The sequence below is a fragment of the Anomaloglossus baeobatrachus genome, chromosome 5 (assembly GCF_048569485.1).
Source record: "Anomaloglossus baeobatrachus isolate aAnoBae1 chromosome 5, aAnoBae1.hap1, whole genome shotgun sequence".
Taxonomy (NCBI): Eukaryota; Metazoa; Chordata; class Amphibia; order Anura; family Aromobatidae; genus Anomaloglossus; species Anomaloglossus baeobatrachus.
This window is the reverse complement of record NC_134357.1, coordinates 333,585,128-333,610,905: the sequence shown is the minus strand read 5'-3', so window position 1 is coordinate 333,610,905 and position 25,778 is coordinate 333,585,128. Positions and strand designations below refer to the sequence as shown.

Sequence of the window (25,778 nt, the reverse complement as noted above, 5' to 3'; positions counted from 1 at the left end):
TCTCTTCCCCCCTCTGTTTCTTTCCCTCTCTGTCTCTTTCCCTCTCTGTCTCTTTCACCCTCTGTCTCTTTCCCCCTGTCTCTTTTCCCCCAATGTCTTTCCCCCTGTTTCTTTCCCCCCTCTGTCTCTTTCTCCCTCTCTCTCTTTTCCCCTCTCTCTCTTTTCCCCCTCTCTCTCTTTTCCCCTCTGTCTCTTTCTCCCTCTGTCTCTGTCTCTTTCCCTCTCTGTCTCTTTCCCCCTCTGTCTCTTTTCCCCGCTGTCTCTTTCCCCTTCTGTCTCTTTTCCCCGCTGTCTCTTTTCCTCCTCTGTCTCTTTTCCCTCTCTGTCTCTTTTCCCTCTCTATCTCTGTCTCTTTCTCCCTCTGTCTCTTTTCACTTTCTGTCTCTTTTCCCCTCTGTCTCTTTCCCCCTCTGTCTCTTTTCCCTTTCTGTCTCTTTCCCCCTCTGTCTCTTTCCTTCTCTGTCTCTTCCCCCTCTGTCTCTTACCCCCTCTGTCTCTCTCCTCCCTCTGTCTCTTTCTCCCTCTGTCTCTTTCCCCCTCTGTCTCTTTTCCCCTCTGTCTCTTTTCCTCCTCTGTCTTGTTTCCCTCTCTGTCTCTTTTCCCTTCTGTCTCTTCCCCCCTCTGTCTCTTTCCCTCTCTGTCTCTTTCCCTCTCTGTCTCTTTCACCCTCTGTCTCTTTCCCCCTGTCTCTTTTCCCCCTCTGTCACTTTTCCCCGCTGTCTCTTTTCCTCCTGTCTCTTTTCCCTCTCTGTCTCTGTCTCTTTCCCTCTCTGTCTCTTTCCCCCTCTGTCTCTTTTCCCCCTCTGTCTCTTTCTCCCTCTGTCTCTGTCTCTTTCCCCCTCTGTCTCTTTTCGCCTCTGTCGCTTTTCGTCCTCTGTATCTTTTCCCTCTCTGTTTCTTTTCCCCTCTGTCTCTTTCCCCTTCTGTCTCTTTCCCTCTCTTTCTCTTTCCCCCTCTGTCTCTTTTCCCCGCTGTCTCTTTCCTCCTGTCTCTTTCCACCTCTGTCTCTTTTCCCCCTCTGTCTCTTTTCCCCCTCTGTCTCTGTCTCTTTCCCCCTCTGTCGCTTTTCCTCCTCTGTATCTTTTCCCTCTCTGTTTCTTTTCCCCTCTGTCTCTTTCCCCTTCTGTCTCTTTCCCTCTCTGTCTCTTTCCCCCACTGTCTCTTTTCCCCGCTGTCTCTTTCTCCCTCTGTCTCTTTCCCCCTGTCTCTTTTCACCCTCTGTCTCTTTCTCCCTCTGTCTCTTTCCCCCTCTGTCTCTTTTCCCCTCTATCTCTTTTCCCCCTCTGTCTCTTTCTCCCTCTGTCTCTTTCTCCCTCTGTCTCTTTCTCTTTCCCCCTCTGTCTCTTTTCCCCTCTGTCTCTTTTCTTCCTCTGTCTCTTCCCTCTCTCTCTCTTTTCCCCTCTGTCTCTTTTCCCCTCTGTCTCTTTCCCTCTCTGTCTCTTTCCCCCTCTGTCTCTTTCCCCCTCTGTCTCTTTCCCCCTCTGTCTCTTTTCCCCTCTGTCTCTTTTCCCCTCTGTCTCTTTTCCCCCTCTGTCTCTTTTCCCCCGTCTGTCTCTTTTCCCCCGTCTGTCTCTGTCTATTTCCCCCTCTGTCTCTTTTCCCCTCTGTCTCTTTTCCTCCTCTGTCTCTTTTCCCTCTCTGTCTCTTTTCCCCTCTATCTCTTTCCCCCTCTGTCTCTTTTTCCCTCTGTCTCTTTGCACCCTCTGTCTCTTTCTCCCTATGTCTCTGTCTTTTTCCCCCTCTGTCTCTTTTCCCCTCTGTCTCTTTTTCCCGTCTGTCTCTTTCTCCCTCTGTCTCTGTCTCTTTCACCCTCTGTCTCTTTTCCCCTCTGTCTCTTTTCCTCTTTTTCTCTTTTCCCCTCTGTCTCTTTTCCCCTCTGTTTCTTTCCCTCTCTGTCTCTTTCCTCCTCTGTCTCTTTCCCCCTCTGTCTCTTTTCCCCTTTGTCTCTTTTCCCCCTCTGTCTCTTTTCCCCCTCTTTCTCCCTCTGTCTCTGTCTCTTTCCCCCTCTGTCTCTTTTCCCCTCTGTCTCTTTTCCTCCTCTGTCTCTTTTCCCTCTCTGTCTCTTTTCCCCTCTGTCTCTTTCCCCCTCTGTCTCTTTCCCCCTCTGTCTCTTTCCCCCTCTGTCTCTTTTCCCCCTCTGTCTCTTTTCCCCCTCTGTCTCTTTTTCCCCTCTGTCTATCTTTCCCTGTCTACCTTCCTCTTTCTGTCTCTTTGACTGTCTCTTTCTCTCTGTCTCTATCCCTGTCTGTCAGTCTCTGTCTGTGCCTATGTCTGTTTCTCTCTTTCTGTCTCTCTATCCGTCTCCCCACCAACATCTTATTACCTCACACATAAGCTTCTTATACTAACAATTTATTTTGTTCCTATAGCAACCACTCACAGCTCCTATTAATAAGCTGTAGCTCCTTTCTCCATTGACTTTAATTGAGACAGATGTTTTGGAGAGTAACTGTAAAGCGTGGGGTTACTTTTTCCTTTCAAAACATAGTCTATGTCATTCCCTGAGTCACATGGGGTGTCTGCAAACTTTCGTGTTTGTAAATGCGATGGTGCGAATTCCTTTAGCGGACATACATACACACACACACATACACACACATACAGACATACACTAAGCTTTATATATTAGATATACAGCTATGGCAAAAATTAAGAGACCACTGCAATTTATAGAGTAAGTTAGTCTTCTCTGATGAGTCTAATTTTCGGCTTTGGCCAATACCTGGTCATCTAATGATTAGACGGAGACCTGAAGAGGCGTACAAGCCACAGTGTCTTGCACCCACTGTGAAATTTGGTGAAGGATCGGTGATGACCTGGGGATGCTTCAGCAAGGCTGGAATTGGGCAGATTAAACTTTGTGAAGGACCTATAAATCAAGCCGAAAAATTGTTGCTTCCTTTTGATCAGGCAATGTACCCCAACTCTGAGGACTGTTTTTTCCAGCAGGACAATGCACCATGCCACACAGCTAGGTCAATCAATGTGTGGATGAAGGACCACCACATCAAAACCCTGTCATCGCCTGCCCAATCTCCAGACCTGAACCCCATTGAAAACCTCTGGAATGTAATCAAGAGGAAGATGGATAGTCACAAGCCATCATACAAAGAAGAACTGCTTAACTTTTTGCACCAGGAGTGGTATAAGGTCACCCAAAAGCAGTGTAACAGACTGGTGGAAAGCAGCCAAGACGCATGAAATCTGTGATTAAAAATCATTGTTATTTCACAAAATATTGATTTCTGAACTCTTCCTGAGGTAAAACATTATTAGTATTGTTGTTTCTAAATGATTATGAACTTGATTTCTTTGCATTATTTGAGGTCTGAAAGCAATGCATTGTTTGTTATTTTGACCATTTCTCATTTTCAGAAAATAAATACAAAATGTAGTGCTTGGAAATTCAGAGACATGTTGTCAGTAGTTAATATAATAAAAGAACAATGTCACCTTTCATTTCATTTTTACATTTAAAAAATATACCTATAAAGAGAAAAATCTGAAAAACTGACAATTTTGCAGTGGTCTCATAATTTTTGCCATATATATATATATATATATATATATATATATATATGTAATTCAGAGGATGAATATAAATCCATATACACTCTCTGATATATATATATATATATATATATATATATATATATATATATATATGTATATATATATATGTATATATATATATATATATTTTATTTATTTATTTATTTTTCAGAGAGTGTAACTGACAGGGTACTTAAAGTTCTCCCTATATGTAGCTCTTAGGAAAAAAGTAAGTGAAAATCTCTACAAAACCTCTTCAGAAAAAAATTCTCCCCAAAGGGGATTGTTTTATTGAAGAAACTCATTCATCATCGTTAAACTCCTCACAAAATTCAGCTACTAAATTAATATCTCAGGGCTCGCACACGCTACTGTATAAATCGGACGCGTTCTATCCAATTTTTTTCATCAGATAGCCCTGGGAGCAATGTTATTCTATAGTATAAGCTGAATGGAAAAAGCGCAATAGGGTCTTACCCAACAGACATATAAGAGTAATAAGGGAATGTGTCACACAAGCAGAATTAAAGCCTGTAATCAGCTACTGCAGGGTCCATGAGCTAAAAAACCTGAAGCCAATCAGGAACAAAATGGTGTGGAACTGTAAGGCTACGTGCCCACGTAGCGTCGAGGTCCTTGCATTTCTAAACGCACCCTCTGGCAGTAATTGATTTTGTCAAAGTTGCTTATGACCACAAAATAGCGCTAAAAACGCATGCGTATTTACCGCATTTTTGATGCGTTTTTAGCGCTTTTTGCGTGCTTTTCCACCTGCGTTTTGAGAGATGCGTTTTGAACATCAGGACACTGATAAATAAAGTTTAATCTGTCAAACACAGTGAAAAAAGAGAAAAAAACCCCCAAACATATTAATATAAAGAATTAAACAAGAAAATGGACATATTTCATTAAATTATAGCGGTAATATACTATTTATTGAAAAAATAGAAATAACTTCTTATTTCTCATTAATTTAAATGTCGGCTTATGTGTGTAAAGGGACATATGAAATCATTATTTTGATGTCCAAAAAGCATGTTTTCTGCACCTAAAAAGCAGGTAAAACGCTGGAATTTTGATGTTTCTTGGTTACTCCCTGTTTCTCATTGACTTCTATGTTATCTAAACGCATCTCAAATGGCAAAAACAATTGACATGCTGCTTTTTTAAACGCATGGTTTTTGCCACAAAATATGCAAATTAAACGCAGCATTTTGAACTGCATAGTGGGCACAAGAAATCCCTATTTCTCATAGGCCTTGTGCGCACTAGGCGTTTTTGCCGCGTTTTTAGCGGCGTTTTTTACCGCGTTTTTGTGCTGAATACGCAGTGACATTGCTTCCCCAGCAATGTCAATGGGTTTTCAGAAGTGCTGTCTGCACACAGCGTTTTTTTTTAGCTGCGTTTTTGTGGTGACCACAAAAACGCAGCATGTCAATTATTTCTGCGTTTTTCACTGCGTTTTTCACCCATTGAGTTCAATGAGATGTTCAAAACGCAATGAAAAAGGCACATTGCAAATATAGCTGCGTTTCTATGACTAAAAACGCAGCTATAAACGCAAGGGGTGGGTACTACAGTGACGTGTACAGGAAGAGGATTCCTTCTGTTGGTAAACACAGAAGCATGAATCCTCCCGGTACCGTCACCGCTGCGTCCACCTCCCGTTCTGTGCACGTCAGCTCCGTGCGGCGCCATGTCTGGGCGGGAGGTGGAGGCAGCGGCGAAAACCAAAGTGAACAGTAGAAAAAAAAAATGTCATATATACTCACCTGTCTGCAGGGTCCCGGTGCCATGTCCGCTCCTGTCCCGGTCCCGCCGCTCTGGCTGTGTGCAGTCTCCCCGGGGCAGGACCTTGCTTGCAGGACCTGGCGGTGGATCACCTGATGCAGTCACCTGACGCATCAGCTGATCGTAATTCTCGCGGTGTCGCCCGGCCGGCTATCAGCTGATCCTGCCGTCAGGGGACTTCATCAGCTGATTACCGGCAGCTCCGGCAGCGATCGGACAGGATCAGACTCCCGCCCCATCGCTCCAGGAGCTGCCGGTAATCAGCACATAAGTGAGTATTATTTTTTTTTTTCTACTGATGCATCAGCTGATTGTATAACCGGCTTTTATACAATCAGCCGATGTGTTATGTGATTCAGGCACTTGATCCTGACACATCATCTGATCGCTTTGCCTTCCAGCAAACCGATCAGATGATATTGGATCCGGATTGGACGGCGCGGGACCCTGACCCAGGATTACTGCGGAGGGGGGTTTATTTCAATAAAGATGGAGTCACTAATTGTGTTGTGTTTTTATTTCTAATAAAAATATTTTTCTGTGTGTTGTTTTTTTTTTTTTTTATCATTACTAGAAATTCATGGTGGCCATGTCTAATATTGGCGTGACACCATGAATTTCGGGCTTAGGGCTAGCTGATAATATACAGCTAGCCCTAACTCCATTATTACCTAGCTAGCCACCCGGCATCAGGGCAGCTAGAAGAGTTGGATACAGCGCCAGAAGATGGCGCTTCTATGAAAGCGCCATTTTCTGGGGTGGCTGCGGACTGCAATTCGCAGTGGGGGTGCCCAGAGATCTTGGGCACCCTGCACTGTGGATTCCAATCCCCAGCTGCCTAGTTGTACCCGGCTGGACTCAAAAATTAGGCGAAGCCCACGTCATTTTTTTTTTTTAATTATTTCATGAAATTCATGAAATAATTAAAAAAAAAGGGCTTCTCTATATTTTTGGTTCCCAGCCGGGTACAAATAGGCAGCTGGGGGTTGGGGGCAGCCCGTACCTGCCTGCTGTACCCGGCTAGCATACAAAAATATGGCGAAGCCCATGTCATTTTTTTTTTCTTTTTGGGCAAAAAACTGCATACACTAGTGAATGGAGGATGCTGAGCCTTGTAGTTCTGCAGCTGCTGTCTGCTCTCCTGCATACACTAGTTCTGCAGCTGTCTGCTCTCCTGCATACAATGAACATTTTGAAGAAGGAAATGACATCAGACCTTTTTTTTTTTTTTTTTTTCATCAACAATCTTTAATGGCATTGTGCACTGATTAAAAACGCAGTGAGCAAAAACGCAGCAAAAAACGCACCAAATCGCGGCAAAAACGCATGCGTTTTTGACGCGTTTTTTAGCCGCGGGTGCGTTTTTTGAGACAAAAACGCACATAAAAACGCAGCGTGAAAAAAACGCCTAGTGCGCACATACCCATAGACTTTGCAGGGAAATCAAAACGCATGCACTAAAAAGGTGCAGTTCAAAACGCTGCAGAAACGCATGAAAAAACGCAACGTGGGCACATAGCCTTAGGCTAAGACCCACTTTGCTTTTTACCTGCTTTTTCAACTGCAGCGTTTAATGCCAAAATGGATGTGTTCTGCTTTTCAAGCTTAGTCTATGGGAATTTGGGTTTCTTGTGCACACTATGCAGTTCAAACTGCAGCTTTTATGTGGCAGAAATTTGGGCAAAAACTCTGCTTTGCAGTTCTAAACGCAAATGGCAAAAACAATTGACATGTCAATTGTTTTTGCCATTTGCGTTTAGAACTGCAAAGCAGAGTTTTTGACCAAATTTCTGCCACAAAAAGACTGCAGTTTGAACTGCATAGTGTGCACAAGAAACCCAAATTCCCATAGACTAAGCTTGAAAAGCAGAACACAACCATTTTGGCATTAAACGCTGCAGTTGAAAAAGCAGCAAAAAAGCAGGTAAAAAGCAAAGTGGGGCCCTAGCCTTACTGCTCTGCTGAAAATATGACATAATCTGTCACGGGTGGAGGAGGGAACACTGCGCTCACCCACTGCTCGGGTCCAGCTGCTGCTGCTGCTATTGCTCGGTGGTGGCTCGAGCGGTGGGCCGGATCCTGGGGACTCGAGCGGCGTTCCTCGCCCGTGAGTGAAAGGGGGTGGTTTGGGTTTAGGGATATTGTCCGTGACGTCACCCACGGTTGTGGTGAGGTTGGTGACACCACCGCTGCTCTGGACGGGGATCCCGGGAGCGATGACAGGGAGCAGCTAGGATGTTGGTTCTTACCTCCGTGGGTAGGGGGGTTGGTTGTCCCGGGGCCCGGTGAGGGAGGTAGGGATGGATGGCAGGCGGGTTACGGGGCCTGGTGAGGTGCAGGGTCGCGGGGGCAGCGCTGTGCCGCAGGCACGGTGGTACTCACTTAGCCAATGACGAATGCAAAGTCTCCGGTAAAACAAACGGCTGGATGGACGGGTCCCACAGACGGCTGCGGTGTTTCTCCTCCCGGCAGGTTGATGGTGACTGCCTTTCCCTGCACCTGTGTTGTGTTACGGTTCCAATGGATTCCCACCGGTAACCCGCTCCCCAGCTTGGATGGAGGCTGAGGGAGCCCCTTTTGCCCGCAGGCTCTGGCCCTGGGAACTGTAGCCTTGGCGGTGACTGTGTTTCCCTCTACAGTTTGAGCGGTTGCCTTCAATCGGGTCTTGACTACTGGGAAACCCTGGAGGTTCCCTTCGCTAACGGATTTGACAAATTCAACGGCGACTCCTAGCCTTGTCAGGGTCCGTAAGCCCTGCCGGATGGTGCTGGCTTCTCTTTACTCTCCGATCTGGTACCGCCGGGCCACCGCCCATCCACGGTCCATACGGTTTGCTCCAATTAGCCTCTCCTGCAGACGGTCACCACCGTTTGCCAACCTTGCTGTTCCGTCCGGGCCACACACCCGGACCGCCTTCAGACTGCTCCTCTACCACTTTACTTCCTCTCACTTCAAAGACTTCAATCTGAACTCACTTCTTTTCCCACCTCCAGGACTGTGATCTCCTCGGTGGGCAGGGCCAACCGCCTGGCCCACCCCCTGGTGTGGACATCAGCCCCTGGAGGGAGGCAACAAGGATTTTGTGTTTGGCTTCGGTGTGCCTAACCGGGGTGTGGGGTGTGTTGGTGTAGTTCTGTGACGACCTGGCTTGTCCAGGGCGCCACAAATCCAGGAAAGTTGAATGAAGGTGTCACCCCACTTCTTCATCAGGAAATCCACCGATAGGATATGGGGCAGTGGTAATATACCGTAACCTACTTTTTTCACGAACAGAATCCGTCTGTGAAAAAAGTCAGAACTTGCTACGATTTCACTTCAAAATCGGATGGGTGCAAGAAAAAAATCAGACGCCATACGGAGCCACAATATAGCATCTGATTATTACGGATACATTACAGTTCTATAACATAGGAAGCTGTAAATGGTCTTGTAAGGGATTAATTACAAATTGTACATGGACAACACACGGATGAAAAGTAAGAAAAAGATTATCCCATTTTTCTGGATGAAAATTGGAATGATTTTTTTTAGACTGTCATCTGGCCTTAACTTTATAATGATAAAGGAATATCTCGCCATCCATAAAATCATTTCCACTGTGCCGTGATTAATGGCTTATTGTGTTTGTAATATACTTAATAGTCCTATAATGTTTCACTTTTCCAGGGGCCAGTGTTAGCTCTGGTTATCATTGATTACAACAAAAATCAATTTCTGCCTAATTAAATCACTGTAGTGTATGTACAGCAACTCTGCTTTATTGTGATGGCCCACCATTTTGGCAAATAAAAGAAAATGGTGGATAGCATTCACATAGTTGATCCAAAATTGAGTGATGTTTTGGAATCAGAAAGCCTCCTGTTACTATTTTGAACTACATAACAATCTCCATAGATTGTGTCTATTTATTTATCAGGGGAAAAGGAGTGATTCAATTTTATTTTATTTATTTTTTTTAAATGCCTCCTTTTTTTAATTTTTCTTTTAGACCTCACTGAAGAATATCACCTGAATTAATAGTTTTGATTTCTTCTTCTACATACTGGAATACTATAGGATTACAGTCCTAAAGTCCTAATTGTCTCATGGAAAGTCAAGTGGTTAAGCAAGGGTAAAGGCCCTGTGGCCAGACGCACAAGGTAACTGCTCGAACTGTGTATGCCTGTTTGTAAACCATGCTTTGATTGTAACTGTACTCTGACCTATGTATATTCTGTAGATCTCCTATTGTATATATTGTAGTTTCTAGTGTGGCTTCGGCCGATTAAATTATATAATTAATCTTGGGCTGTTCTGTTATCTCGATCTTGAATCCCACGTCTGTGTGTTCGGCTAATAGTTACCGTGAAGCGGTTGGTGGCAGCGAGTTGTGCCAAGGATTATTGTGGGGAGGCCAGTGAGATTCGGGGAGATTTTATATATTCCGCCCGCGGAGGTCGGGGGAATATATACCCTACTCTCACCGGGGACCCTTCAATAATCGGCATAAGTAGTATAGCGGCCTCCTTGCTTATTGTCGGGCAATTCCATAATTGGCGTGACTATAAGAGGGGCGCTAGAGAGCGCGTGACGTGCTCTGTCTGTCGGTTGGGAGGTATAAAGGAGGGGTGACCCCCACTTGTTACCCCCCGATTGTGACGTACTGGTAGCCAGCACGGGGAATTTCTGAGTGACCCCCCCGGTATTTGCTTTGGCAAAACTAATTTGTATTTGGTCCTGCCAATAAAGCTTATTTGATTTGATTTGATTTGATTTGAATACTTATAACCTGTGTCTCAATCAATCAATCAATCAATGATTAAAAGTTGCCTAAAATTTGGCAAAAAAGTTCTCAGACACGTTTTAATTGCCTATGTCCACAACCATCGAAATAGATGTGTATTACGGTAATTTCCAAAATATACCAAAAATGCCTCCATTCTAAGTGACTGTTGTGTAGGAAACTACAATTGACACTTTGTGCTCACCTAAAGTTCCTCTTTGTGTTATGTCTTGCATATTAGAGTTTCTAATCCTGTATGGTGCACAGATGAAGTACGGCTTGGCAGCCCGCTTGATCTAATAGTATGGGTGTCACCTAATAGGCTGCGGGCTTGTGACTGTGTATCTGCATGTGTGAACAGCGCTCTATGCAAGCCATCAGTTTGCAGTTTTATCATCCAGCAATCGCCCCCTCCATTCCATGGAAGTGTGTGTGTGATTTGCTCCTCCTGCACCTGTGATGCCTCCACTTAGTGGGGGGTTTAACTGTATCCTGCTAAAGTAATAGTTTTTGTCCTGGGCGATGTACACACTGCAGCCCATCTTTGCTGTAAGTAACACTTAATTTTTGGAGAATATTTAATCCTTTTTTTGTTGCTATTTTCACCTTAAGTCTTAGGCTGCTTTCACACTACGTTTTTTCAACATGCGTTATGAACATTTTTTTGTTGCAAAAGCGGATCCTGTTTTTCTAAAGAAAAACGCATGCAAACGCAAGTGTTATTTTACAGGATCGTGCCACTTGAAGTTTATGGTCGGGCATTGGGGTCATGTGATCGGGAGTCAGTGGAACTGAACGTGACAGACTGGAAATTCAGATGCCGCTGGGGAAAAAAAGAGGAGAGAGAGAAAGAGAGGAAGAGAGAGAGAGGAAGAGAGAGAGAGGAAGAGAGAGAGAAAGAGAGAGAGAGAAAGAGAGGGAAAGAGAGAGAGAGAAAGAGAGAGAAAGAGAGAGGAAGAGAGAGACCAAAAGAGAGAGAAAGAAAGAGATAAATAGAGAGTTAAAGAGAGCGAGAACGAGAGAGAGAGAAAGAGAGAGAAAGAGAGAAAGAAAGAGAGAGGGAGAAAGAGAGAGAGAAGAAGAGAGCGAGAAGAAGAAGAGAGAGAGAGAAGAAGAGAGAGAGCGAGAGAGAGAGGAAGAGAGAGAAAAAAAAGAGAGAGAAAGAAAGAGACAAAGAGATAGAGAGAAAGAAAGAGAGAGAGGAAGAGAGAGAACGAAAGAGAGAGAAAGAAAGAGATAAAGAGAGAGAAAGAGAGAGAGAAAGAGAATGAAAGAAAGAGAGAGAAAGAGAGAAATAAATAAAGAAAGAAACAAACTCACTCTCTGTGGTTTCTGGGCATGCTTAGTACACCAAACAGTATCCTGTTTATCAGCATGCCAGCGTTCACATGCGTTTGCGTGCTGTTTAGTCAGGATCCAGCAACTTGCAGTATTTGGACGCAGCTCAAAAATGCTACAAGTAGCGTTTTTAAACAATGTTAAAAAACTGCAAGTTGCTGGATTCTGACAAAACTGCATGCAAACGCATGTGAACGCATGTTGATGCAAGTCCATTTCAAATGCATTGAAATGAAAACGCATTTGTACTGGATCCACTTTTGCAGCAAAAAACGTTCAGGACGCATGTTAAAAAAACGTAGAGTGAAAGCAGCCATAGGCTGAACGTTTTTTTAACGCAAAAACGGATCCAGTGCAAATGCGTTTTCATTTCAATGCATTTGCAATGGACTCGCGTCAACATGCGTTCACATGCGTTTGCGTGCATTATAGTGAGGATCCAGTGACTTGCAGTTTTTTAACAGTATTTTAACAACTGCGTCCAAATACTGAAAATTGCTGGATCCTGACTATACTGCATGCAAACGCATGTGAACGCTGGCATGCTGATAGACAGGATCCTACTTGCTCTACTGGCTATGCCCAGAAACCAGCCTCGCGTGATCAATCTCTCTCTCCCTCTCTGTCTCTGTCTCTCTCCCCCTCCCTCTCCCTCTCCTCTCTCTCCCCCGCCTGAGAGCTGCGGACACTCGTAACCAAGGTAAATATCGGGTAACCAAGCAAAGCGCTTCTCTTAGTTACCCGATGTTTACGTTGGTTACATGTGCAGGGAGCAGGCTGCCCGGCTCCTAGCAGCTGTGGATGCCATAACCAAGGTAAATATCAGGTATCCAAGCAAGTTACCTGATGTTTACCTTGGTTACGAGCCTCCGCAGCTGTCAGATGCCGTCTCCCAGTCTATCACGTTCAGTTCCACTGACTCCCGATCACATGACTCCAATGTCCACCCATAAACTTAAAGTGACAGGATCCTGCAAAATAACACATGTGTTTACATGCGTTTTTATGCTGTAAAAGCAGGATCCGCTTTTACAGCAAAAAAATGTTCATGACGCATGTTAAAAAAACGTAGTGTGAAAGCACCCTTAGGCTATGTGCACACGCTGCGTTTTTTTGACGCTGCGTTTTTGTGCGTTTTTGGCCGCTAAAAACGCACAAAAACGCACCTGCGTCGAAAAAACGCGGCAAAAAACGCACGCGTTTTGCCGCGATTTGGTGCGTTTTTTTGCTGCGTTTTGCTGCGTTTTTGCTCACTGCGTCCTTATGCGTTTTTTATCAGTGAACAAAAAAAAAAAAAGGTCTGATGTCATTTCCTTCTTCAATGTGTTCTTCATTCTCCACTAGTGTATGCAGAAGAGCAGACAGCTGCAGAACTACAAGGCTCAGCATCCTCGATCCAATAGTGTATGCAGGACAGCAGACAGCAGCTGTCGAAATACAAGGCTCAGCATCCTCCATCCAATAGTGTATGCAGGAGAGCAGACAGCAGCTGTCGAACTACAAGGCTCAGCATCCTCCTTCCAGGACTGTATGCAGGATTTCTCTGCCCCCCCCAAAAAAAAAAAATGACGTGGGCTTCGCCATATTTTTGTATGCTAGCCGGGTACAGCAGGCAGGTACGGGCTGCCCCCAACCCCCAGCTGCCTATTTGTACCCGGCTGGGAACCAAAAATATAGAGAAGCCCTCTTTTTTTAATTATTTCATGAAATAATTAAAAAAAAAAATGACGTGGGCTTCGCCTAATTTTTTAGTCCAGCCGGGTACAACTAGGCAGCTGGGGATTGGAATCCACAGTGCAGGGTGCCCATGCTTTCTGGGCACCCCCACTGCGAATTGCAGTCCGCAGCCACCCCAGAAAATGGCGCTTTCATAGAAGCGCCATCTTCTGGCGCTGTATCCAACTCTTCCAGCTGCCCTGAAGCCGGGTGGCTAGCTAGGTAATAATGGAGTTAGGGCTAGCTGTATATTATCAGCTAGCCCTAAGCCCGAAATTCATGGTGTCACGCCAATATTAGACATGGCCACCATGAATTTCTAGTAAAGATAAAAAAAAAACACAACACACAGAAAAATATTTTTATTAGAAATAAAACACAACACAATTAGTGACTCCATCTTTATTGAAATAAACCCCCCTCCGCAGTAATCCTGGGTCAGGGTCCCGCGCCGTCCAATCCGGATCCAATATCATCTGATCGGTTTGCTGGAAGGCAAAGCGATCAGATGATGTGTCAGGTTAAAGGATGTGAATCCCATCACACATCAGCTGATTGTATAAAAGCCGATTATACAATCAGCAGATGCATCAGTAGAAAAAAAAAAAAAATAATACTCACTTATGTGCTGAATTACCGGCAGCTCCCGGAGCGATGGGGCGGGAGTCTGATCCCGTCTGATCGCTGCAGCAGCTGCCGGTAATCAGGGATGAAGTCTCCTGACGCATCCGCTGATACCGGCCGGGCGCCCGCGTCAGCCCGAGACTCGATCAGCTGATGCGTCAGGTGACTGCATCAGGTGATCCATCGCCAGGTCCTGCAAGCAAGGTCCTGCCCCGGGGAGACTGCACACAGCCGGAGCGGGAGCGGCGATACCGTGACAGGAGCTGGGAGCGGGCATGGCACCGCGAGGCTGCACACAGGTGAGTATAACTTTTTTTTTTTTTATTCTACTGTTAACTTTTGTTTTCGCAGCCGCTTCCACCTCCTGCCTGTACATGGCGCCGCACGGCAGCATACATGCACAGGACGGGAGATGGACGCGGCGGTGACGGTACCGGGAGGATTCCTGCTTCTGTCTATACTGACAGAAGGAATCCTCTTCCTGTACACGTCACTTTACTACCCACCTCCTGCGCTTATAGCTGCGTTTTTGGTCTTAGAAACGCACCAAAACGCAGCTATTTGCGTTTCTCATTGCGTCTTTCAACATCCCATTGAACTCAATGGATGAAAAGCGCAGTGAAAAACGCGGGAATAATTGACATGCTGCGTTTTTGTGGTCACCACAAAAACGCAGCTGAAAAAAAAACGCTGTGTGGGGACAGCAAAAATGAAAACTCATAGACTTTGCTGGGGAAGCAAAGTCATGCAGTTTTGAGGCCAAAAACGCACCCGAAAAACGCGCAAAAACGCCGAGAAAAACGCACCGTGTGCACATAGCCTTAGTTGAGTTTTTGAAGTGGAAACTAAGCAGAAACTCCATTTTTTTGAGGAGTTTTGACTTCTGTAGGAGGATTTCAGTAAGTTTCTGCACTGAAAACACCTCAAAGGACACAATGTGTTTTGCAATGGAAAAATACAATGTGGTTTTCAAGAGAATCCATGTCAAACATTTTCAATCTGTGTTTCGCCTCTTTTTTTAAGATAATTTTTTTATATTTTTTTGCAGCTCTTTGACTTCAATGACAACTTTGTGATAAATTCCAAATGAATCCGCATCAAAGAATTAACATTACTTTTTAATGGCAAAATGTTTTTTTAAAACTTCTTTGGAAAAAAATAACTTGCTGTATAAAATCACGTGTTTTTATTCTATCAAAACCAATAGAAAGCTTAATCAAAGAGTATCTGAGGCAGTCAAAGATTAAAAAAATCTGTGAATAGATTCTGATGGACATTTTCCAATTGAAATTAGTGCTGGTTCTTTGTGGTTTTACGGTGTTTGTACAGCACAGATACAAATGAATGTCTTCAGACCCTGAGATCGCTTATATCCTCTGGATTATTATTATTATTATTTATTAATTTATAGAGCACCATTAATTCCATGGTGCTGTACATGAGAAGGGGTTACATAGAGAATACATACACAAGTTACAGTAGACAGACTAGTACAGAGGGAAGAGGGCCCTGCCCTTGCAGGCTTACATTCTATATGGATTGTACAGTTAATGTACTGGTGACAATATACAAAATTAATTTTGAGGTAATTTTATAGGCGTCAAATCAAGTAAAGCCGCAGTAATTGCGTTTTCTTATTTCTAGATATTTTCTCCTTCAAGAATTGACTTGTAGAAGAAAATGTATTGGTCCCAGTTTAGTATGATGAGAAAATCCCATTCTTTAGCTCCATCAGATTCTACATCAGATTACATGATAGGTAAGAAGCAGAATAAATCTAATAATACAAACACACATTACTATTACAGGATTCATTTCTGAGGTAAATTTTTGGGAGCACAAACCAAGTACTTCTAAAAACAATTATCAAAATTGTATTTTCCATTTTCTGTATATTTTCCTCTTACAAAATGGACTTGTAGAAGAAAAATATTGGTCCCAGCTTAGAATGATGAGAATGTCCCATCCTTTACCCGATGCCAGCCTTTGGCTACTCCATACTCTACATTAGATTACATGAGAGGAAAGGGCCAGATTTACAAATACAAAGCAGAAATACAGGATCCACTTCTGAGGTAATTATTTTGAGGGCAAATCAACAGATTCTGAAAAAACATATGAAAACTGTATTTTCCTTATGTCTGTTTATTACCCCTCAAACGTGGACTTTCAGAAGAAGAAATATTGGACCCTACATCAGACTACATGTCATACAGTGCACATATTTAGTAATATATATATATTTCAGTATAATTACTGGATTAATTTCTGAGGTAAATTAATTTTGGGTAAACCAACCACTTCTGAAAAAAAGCAACTGTATCGCATTGTTGCCACATAATATCTTTCTTTATAACCCTAAAAAAGACAAATGCATATAAAAGGGATCATGGCTTTCTAGTGACCCAGAGTGCAATTGATTTATGTAAGTTATGTCTGAAGGGAAATGTGTAATCTATGGATTCGGGTATAGCACATGCCCTAAGCACATTCAGACCTCAGTTTTTCACATATGAGTTCTATCTGTGATAGAAATTTTACCCATTATAGTTTATGAGGAAGTTGACAGGTCTGTGGTTTTTTTGCAGACTGAGTGGCCTGCACCAAAACATGGAAACGTCCGATTTTCTTCTGAGCCAGGGATCAAACATGGCCAATAAGAGTCTATGGGTGCGTTGAAAAAATCAGACAGGACTCGGATGAGATCCGGGTGCAATCTCTGTGTTGTCCGATTTTTATGTTTGTTCGGTTGGAGAAGATTGCAAAAACTTTCACTATGCAAAAAAAACTAATGAAACTCTGTTGGTAAAAATTTACACAGTGATCACAGATTAATGAAAATCTGATCCATAACACTGATAGAAATTGGTCATTTTAGTGCATAAGAATGGGGCAGTTGAAAGTGCCACTGCAGTGCTGAAAAAAACCCGCTGTTATCCTGCAGATATAGAGTTAATCTGCAGGTTAATAACTTTCCAATGCTGTCCGGTCGCCTTACTGAAAGTGCAGGACAGCATTGCTTAAAGAGGAACTAACAGCACCTCATGCACACCTCTATGACTGAAAGCCGGTGACTCCCGAGAGGACTAAAATTTTCCTGGTAGTCACATTTTCAGTCCCATTTCTTTTAAGGCTATGTGCGCACTTTGCATGGAGTTAGTTGCAGTTCTAAACGCATCCTCTGGCAGAAATTGTCTTTGGCAAATTTAGTTTTGTCCACAAAAATGCTAAAATTATGCTTGCGTTTTTACCGCGTTTTGGCCGCGTTTTTACCACGATTTACATGCTTTTTCATTGCTTAAAGTCAGATGCGTTTTTAATACAAATATACTACTAAATAAAGTTTAAACATTCAAAAACTATGAAAAAAAAGGGAAAAAATGATTACAAATATCATGAATAAAATCATACACAAAATAGCTAATTTTATTAAAATGATAACTGTGTTCTAATATTTATGTGTAAAATAACATTAAATTATGGATTTTCATTAATTTAATTGTTGGACTGTGTGTGTGTGTGTGTAAAGGGACATATCATGCCCTTAATATAATGTCAAAAACGCATGCGTTTATTTTGTCAAAAAGATGCTTTCTGCATCAAAAAAGCATGTAAAACGCTAGGATTTTGATTTAGGATGCGTTTGGAAAATTCTCATTGACTCTAATGTTAGCAAAACGATGCCAAAATGGCAAAAACAATTGACATGTTGCTTCTTTAAACGCAGACATTTTGACAAATTTTCTGCAACTGAAACGCTACTTTTTTAACAGCATTGTGCGCACAAGAAAGCCCAGTTTCCCATAGACTTTGCTTGAAATCAAAACGCATGCATTTTTGTATTAAAACGCTGCAGTTCAAAATGCTGCGGAAACGCATGAAAAAAACGCAAAGTGCGCACATAGCCTAATAGCGCTTACAGACATGACAGGTTACCCTTAACTTTTATCACAATATCACACCATATATTATGATATTCCTGTAGTAAAATTGCTACATCATTCTGTGATACAGGCTGTGAATGCACCACCTCATGCAGTGTTACTAAAAAGGGTTATTTGGTTCAGAAAACGTTTTATTATAAATAGCCCATTAAAGGATTTTTTTAATTGTAGAAATGACCTTAAAAAAAATTCATGCAGAATAAAGTAGAATATAGGCAGGGTGAATGGAATGATTATCAGACTATTAAATGTATCAGGAGACCTCAAACCAACCCCCCATACAGCAGAAGTTGGGGAAAGAAGAATTTTGGATTTTGGATTTGAACATACTCAATTGTTTGTTCCAACAGAAGACAAGATAATCTACCTATCTACCTATATGGCAAGTCTTAGGGTATGTGCGCATGTTGCGTTCATAACAGTGCGGAAAAGAACGCACCCTCTAAACTGTAAACACTGCGTTTGCAAAAAAAATGCATCCAAAATGCATGCATTTTGGATGCATTTTGCAAGCATTTTACATGCGTTTTGGATGCATTTTTTGCAGTGCGGTCCCACGGCAAATGAGCTCTGTAATGCCCGCTGACAGCAGACAGAGTCGCGCGATGAGAATGAACTTGGATGAACTTCACCCAACTTCATTGTCATACCGCGGCTCTGTCTGTGTGTCGCGTCCTGATTAGCGGTCACCCATGAAGGACTCACTGGTGACCACTAATCCACTGAGGGACTGAAGTGAGCAGCGCGATCAGTGCTGCCGTCACTCAGGTTACCCGTGGCCAGCTGGAGTCCTCCACCCGAGACTGCAACTTACCTGTGATGTCATCACTGATCGCGCAGCTCACTTCAGTAACTCGGGCGACTTGCTGTCACAGTTGGAGGATCCGGCGGTGGCCATGGGTAACCTGACTGATGTCATCGCTGATCATGCAGCTCACTTCAGTTGCTGTGTGGAGCTGACAGAGAGCGGTCTGGTCTGTGACCGCTTCTGTCAGCTTCATGTAGCAGAGCTGAGAGCATCGTGCGACGTTGTGTAGATTACGCTAGACCTGGATGGGTATTTGGGGGTTAATAAAGTGGTGAAAGAGGCTGGTTTTTTTGTCTTTTATTCCAAATAAAGTATTTTTTCAAGTGTATGTGTTTATTTTCTTTAAATTACAGGTTAATCATGGAAAGTATCTCGGGAAGACGCCTGCCATGATTAACCTAGAACTTAATGGCAGCTATGGGCTGCTGCCATTAACTCCTTATTATTACCCCGATTGCCACCGCACCAGGGCTATTCGGGATGAGCCGGGTAAAGTCCCGGGACTGTTGCATCTAATGGATGCGGCAATTGCGGGCGGCTGCTGGCTGATATTGTTAGGCTGGGGGGCTCCCCATAACGTGGAGTTCCCCATCCTGAAAATAACAGCCTTCAGCCATGTGGCTTTACCCTGGCTGGTAGCAAAACTGGGGGGACCGCACGTAATTTTTTTTTAATCTTATTTAATTATTTTACTGCACGATATAGACCCGCCCACTGGCGGCTGTGATTGGTTGCAGTGAGACAGCTGTCACTCAGCGTGGGGGCGTGTCTGACTGCAACCAATCATAGGCGCCGGTGGGTGGGGAAAGCAGGGAATACGAGATTGAATAATGAGCGGCCGGCATTTTCAAAAGAGGAAAAGCCGCCGGAGCTTTGTGACAGCCGTGCAGCGCCGCGTTGGTGATCGGGGATCGGTGAGTATGAGAGAGGGGAGAGACCAATTGACGGACAGAGAGAGGGACAGACAAAGAGAGAGAGAGGGACAGACAGAGAAAGAGAGAGACAGACAGAGCGACCAACTGACAGAGAAAGAGACCGACCGAAAGACAGAGGGAGATTGACCGACATCCACAGACAGAGATTGACCGACATGGACAGAGAGAGACTGAAAAGACCTGCGTTTTGCTTGTCAAAAAAACATGCGGAACGCAACAAAAATGCAGTCCAAGCGCATTTTGGATGCGCTTTGACCCACATCATTGATTTCAATGGGTGGACAATGCAGCTACAATGCACAAAAGAAGGGACATGCTGCTTTTTTTTCTGCAGCGATTTTTGGCATCCAAAACGCATTTAAAAACGCAGCGTGCGCATTGAATTTTCGGACTTCTCATAGACTTTGCTGGGGAAGCAGAACGCATGCAATTAGGCACTGAAACGCTGCAATTCAAAACGCAGCGTTAACGCGGTAAAAAAACACAACGTGCGCACATAACCTTACAGTTCGATGAGCCCTGGTGCAAAATTTGCACCTATCCCCCCATGTTTGTCAGATGACATAAACAATTCCCCCCATTATGTAGTGTCCCCCATCCTGTTCTAATGTCCCCCATTCTGGGCTCCTTTGTGGTAAATATGTCCCCCATCCTGGTATATATATGCCCACTATCCTGGTAAGTATGTCCTCCATCCTGGCATATATATTCCCCCATCCTGATATATATATATATATATATATATATATATATATATATATATGTCCCCCATACTGGTATACATGTCCCCCATCCTGATATATATGTCCACATCCTGGTATATATGTCCCCATCCTAGTAGACATGTCCCCATCATGATATATTTCCCCTATTTCCCCATCAATATATATACGTTTGTAACATAATTACCCTATTAGCGCCTTTTGTCTTTTCAGTCTCCTTCACAATGAGTACAGAAACCCGACGCGTCTCTGCACCACAATGCATTTCCGCTGGATGTGCAGTCTTGGACACAGCTGAAGCAGGAGCTGCACCCCCGGGCCCGGTTGCGATCCCTGCGACCGCGATCATTCTGCACCTTCTTACACCTCTCTCCCCATTGAAAACACATGTAAATGAGCATTTGGCTAATATTTAATAAAAGGTGTATGAGCACCTTGTCCTATTGGCCAAACTAGAGAGGCAGATTTAACATGTCTAAGCACTTATTTCAGTGGGTACTAAGTAATTCTCCATTTCTCATTTCAACACTACTGACTTCCTTCACAGATTACATTTGTGCTTTAAAGGTCTAAACACCCTGTTACCAGTTTATTGATGGGTGTCTTTTCTAATATAAATTGTACAAAACTGACAACCCCTCTCCGATTTCAGTGCGGAATCTCTGTTGCTGTTCTTGGTGTCTATTATTGTCTGGAGCACTGACATCTTGTCGATAGTGATGCAGCCAATAAATTAACTCAGCGCCTCACCCAAACTAACGGCACTAGACGCAGCGCTGGTGACATGACTGCAGCACTGGAGACAATATCAGACACCAAAAAAGCAATGGAGACTTAATGCTGGAGCCAGGGAGGTTGTGTAAAGCACAATTTGTTTTTAACAGTTGAATAACATGATATTTCCTCTCCTTCTAATTCTGCCTTCCTTAACTAATAGCAATAGTTGTCATCCCTGGACAACTCCAGGGGCGGACATGCCATTGGTGCAACCTGTGCGGCCTCACAGGAGACCAGGAGGTAAGGGGCCATTACCATCTTCAAAGCAGGTGAAATTGTGCATTATGATGTGTTATTGGGCTGCAAAGGGTCCCTATATTGTTCTTGCACAAGGTCCCAATTCTGTATGTGTCTTACAGTGGACAAGAAAAGCTCATTTGCAAGTTCACATATGAATGTCCAGAAGCTTTCAGAAATTGGAGGCAAAGTCAAGACTTAAGGTAGCTTTACACGGAATTTGTGACGCACATGCGGCCGCTTTAGCGATGTCGTTGTGTGTGACACCTATGAGCGATTTTGAATCGTCGCAAAAACGTTCAAAATTGCTCAGCGGTGACATGCCCCCCTATTCCCAATTATCGTTGCTGCTGCAGTAACGATGTTGTTTGTTGTTCCTGCGGTAGCACTCATCGCTATGTGTGATGCCGCTGGAACGACAAACATCTCCTTACCTGCGTCCACCGGAAAAGGAGAAAGGAAGGAGGCGGGATGTTCCGGCCGCTCATCTCCTCCCCTCCTTTTCTATTGGGCGGCGGTTCAGTGACGCTGCTGTGACGTCACTGTGACGCTGAACGAACCTCCTCTTTAGAACGGAGGCGGTTCGCCGGTCACAGCGACGTCACTGCACAGGTATGTCCGTGTGACGCTGCCGTAGCAATAATGTTCGCTACGTCAGCGATCACCACATATCGTTACAACGACGGGGGCGGGTGCTATCACGCTCGACATCGCTAGCAACTCCTAGCGATGTCATAGCGTGTAAAGCGGCCCTTAATGTTTCTTGAACATACACTAAATACTGAATTTACAAGATCAACAAGGAAAAGTTGTGGAATTTTGGAAATCACATGATGGATAGAGATGTTAATGATATGAAAAGTATGAAAAAAAAACAATATTTTGAAAACATTTTGTATTATTCAGTGTCAAGAATTAGTTCCATGCACAGAAATACAGACACACGCCTTTCCATGGTATTAATGATGTTATATTTGAGGAATGTTCCGCTATACTGAATCCTTTTGGGTACACAATTCTGTAAGATGTGCTGCTGGCAGCTTCCTTTGCGATTGCCAGCCCATGACATTCAAGATGTGCTCCATGAGAAAAAAAATCTGGAAACGCTGCAGGCATGGTAACATGTTTATGCCATGCAGGCTGCTCACAGTAGCATAAGCAATATGTGGCACGGCGTTACTGTCCACTGGTTTCATGATAAAAACAATGTCAATCTGAGCTGATAGCATACGTTAGAGGGTTACAGTTACCATACATTATGTGACCCCACACCATAATACTGGTAGTGGGATTAATGTCACATTGCCTTCTCAAGGCCAATTCATGGCGTTGCCGACGTTGTCCCCAGAAGAAAATCACAGGTTGGAAAGCAGCAATGGAGGCTGGACTGGAGCTCTATCCTGTTTGGCAACGAGTCAAGCTTTTGTCTTGAACACATAGATGGAAATTTGTGTGGAGGCCATGAGGGAAACACCATGAAGAAGAACGTCACACAGGTCCTACCCCAAGGATTACAGTGTGAGGTGGTATAATATACTGGTAGCCAGAGCCATTTGTCTTTTATGTACATTATTTAGCCTATTAATGCATCTTATTCATATTGGTCTTTTGATTTATTAGTAATACGAAATATCATAGTATCATAGTATCATAGTTTTTAAGGTTGAAGGGAGACTCTAAGTCCATCTAGTTCAACCCATAGCCTAACATGTTGATCCAGAGGAAGGCAAAAAAAAAAACAATGTGGCAAACAAGTTCCAATGGGGAAAACATTTCCTTCCTGACTCCACATCCGGCAATCAGACTAGTTCCCTGGATCAATACCCTGTCATAAAATCTAATATACATAACTGGTAATATTAAATTTTTCAAGAAAGGCATCCAGGCTCTGCTTAAATGTTAGTAGTGAATCACTCATTACAACATCATGCGGCAGAGAGTTCCATAGTCTCACTGCTCGTACAGTAAAGAATCCTCGTCTGTGATTATGATTAAACCTTTTTTCCTCAAGACGTAGCGGATGCCCCCATGTTCCAGTCACAGGCCTAGGTGTAAAAAGATCTTTGGAAAGGTCTCTGTACTGTCCCCTCATATATTTATACATTGTGATTAGATCCCCCCTAAGCCTTCGTTTTTCCAAACTAAATAATCCCAAGTTTAATAACCTGTCTTGGTATTGCAGCCCACCCATTCCTCTAATAATCTTGGTCGCTCTTCTCTGCACCCTCTCCAGTTCAGCTATGTCCTTATTATATATTGGTGACCAGAATTGTACACAGTATTCTAAGTGCGGTCGCACTAGTGACTTGTACAGAGGTAGAACTATATTTTTTTCATGAACACTTATACCTCTTTTAATACATCCCATTATTTTATTAGCCCTGGAAGCAGCTGCCTGACACTGTCCACTAAAGTGAAGTTTACCATCCACCCATACACCCAAGTCTTTTTCTGTGTCTGTTTTACCCAGTGTTCTACAATTAAGTACGTAATCATAAATGCTATTTCCTCTACCCAAGTGCATGACCTTACATTTATCTACATTAAACTTCAATTGCCACTTCTCAGCCCAATCCTCCAATTTACATAAATCTCCCTGTAATATAAAATTATCCTCCTCTGTATTGATTACCCTGCAGAGTTTAGTATCATCTGCAAATATTGAAATTCTACTCCGCATGCCCCCAACAAGGTCATTTATAAATATGTTGAAAAGAAGCGGGCCCAATACTGACCCCTGTGGTACCCCACTATGAACTGAGACCCAGTCCGAGTACGTACCATTAATACGTACGTAAATATGTATGAGGCAAAATTATTGGAAGTAAATGAATTAGCTTCTACAATTGCAACATGTTGGTATCAGGTTTATTGCACTTTCCACATACAGTGAAAGAAATGTTTATTTGATCCCTTGCTGATTTTGTAAGTTTGTCCACTGACAAAGACATGAACTGTCCATAATGTAAAGGGTAGGTTAATTTTAACAGTGAGAAATAGAATATCCAAATAATATCCAGAAAATCACATTGTATAAATTATATACACTACAACTCAAACGTTTGTGGTCACCCAGACAATTTTGTCTTTTCCATGAAAAATCATAGTTTTATTTATCAAATGAGTTGCATAATGAATAGATAATATAGTCCAGATATTGCCTAGGTTAGAAATAATGATTTTTACTTGAAATAATAATTTTTTCCTTCAAACTTTGCTTTCGTCACAGAATGCTCTTTTTGCAGCAATTCCAGCTTTGCAGACCTTTGGCATTCTAGCTGTTAATTTGATGAGGTAATCTGGAGATATTTCTCCCCATGCTTCCCCCCTCCACAAGTTGGATTGGCTTGATGGTCACTTTTTTTGCGTACCATACGGTCAAGCTGCTCCTGTCGCGGACGGGTGCCGCCTCCGCTGCGGCAACCGGGGCTGCTCCAGTGGTGCTCGGATCCGGGATCGTGTCCTGGGCTTGAGTGGTAACCGGACCCGGGGCTTGTGCAACCGCCCATCCTCGCACACAGTGAAAAAGAGTGGTATTTACAGGCGATATTGTCTGTGACGCCACCCGTGGGTTGCGGTGATGGGATGGTGGCACCGCCGCTGCTGCTCGGGGCCGGCGTCCAGGACCGATGGATGGGGTGGGGGCAGCAAGGTGGTATCCCCTCCACGGGTAGGGGGAAGGTGTAGTCCCAGGGCCCAGGTGTAGGTAATGAGCAGGGCTGGGGCACTGTCAGCAGGTTGGACCGAATGACACCGGTGTACTCACAATTAGAAAGAATTCACACCAAGTCTGTATTGTAAACCAATGCCGGATGCCATTTGCCTCTGGAGGGGTGTGCTGGTCCCGCACACGGGTTGGCAATATAGGGGCCCTTCCTCCTGCACTTGTGTCTTGTGGTGTATGGATTAACCCCGCTTGGAACGGGAGAAATCCGCTCCCTTGCAGCTTTGGACGCAGAGGGAGCCGTTGCCCGCAGACGCTGACCTGTGGGACTTTAATGGGTTCTTGGCGGACACCCTGTCCCCTGCGTTGGGCTACCGGTCTGCTCTATCTGGCTTCTCTCTTCGGGAACAAGGCCTGGTACCTTGTCCCGCTGGTCAATTAACAAGGGGCTTGAAGCTTGTCTCGTCCTAGGGTCCAGGTACCCCGCCTGTGCACGGCCTCCGGACCGGATTCCCGTTGTCGGTACCAGCGGGCTACAACCCTGCCGGTCCACTTCAGGTCTCCCGCGACCGGATCTCCGTTACCTGTGGCCCTACAAAGCCATTTGACACCTAGTCGGTCCTCCCATGGTCCAAGGGCTCCAACCCTGACCCCAGTGCACTTCAGCTCCTGTCACCGACTCCAACTCCAACCTCTCAACTCCGTACTCCACTCTCAACTCCAACTGAAAAACTGAACTGGTTCCCTCCCCGTGTCACCTCAAGACCCCTAGGTGGGCATTCCCATCTGCCTGGTCCCGCCCACTGGTGTGTCCTGGCGACTAGGATTTGTGGCTGGTGTTCCTATGTGTGGGAAGTGTGTTGTTAATTCCCACGGAGGAGGCAATTCCTGTACCCTTGGTGGGGGGT

The 25,778-nt window shown here is 44.0% G+C and overlaps 1 long non-coding RNA gene across 1 annotated transcript in view; it reads left to right on the top strand.

Annotated features, from left to right (window-relative positions):
- The window catches only part of LOC142310081 (uncharacterized), a 47,424-nt gene extending 32,514 nt beyond the window's left edge, over positions 1-14,910 (top strand). Inside the window, exons 2-3 of the long non-coding RNA XR_012754080.1 lie at positions 9,332-9,482; positions 14,832-14,910. This is a non-coding gene — a long non-coding RNA (uncharacterized LOC142310081). The remainder of the gene's footprint in view (positions 1-9,331; positions 9,483-14,831) is intronic.
- The last annotated feature ends 10,868 nt before the right edge of the window (positions 14,911-25,778 follow it).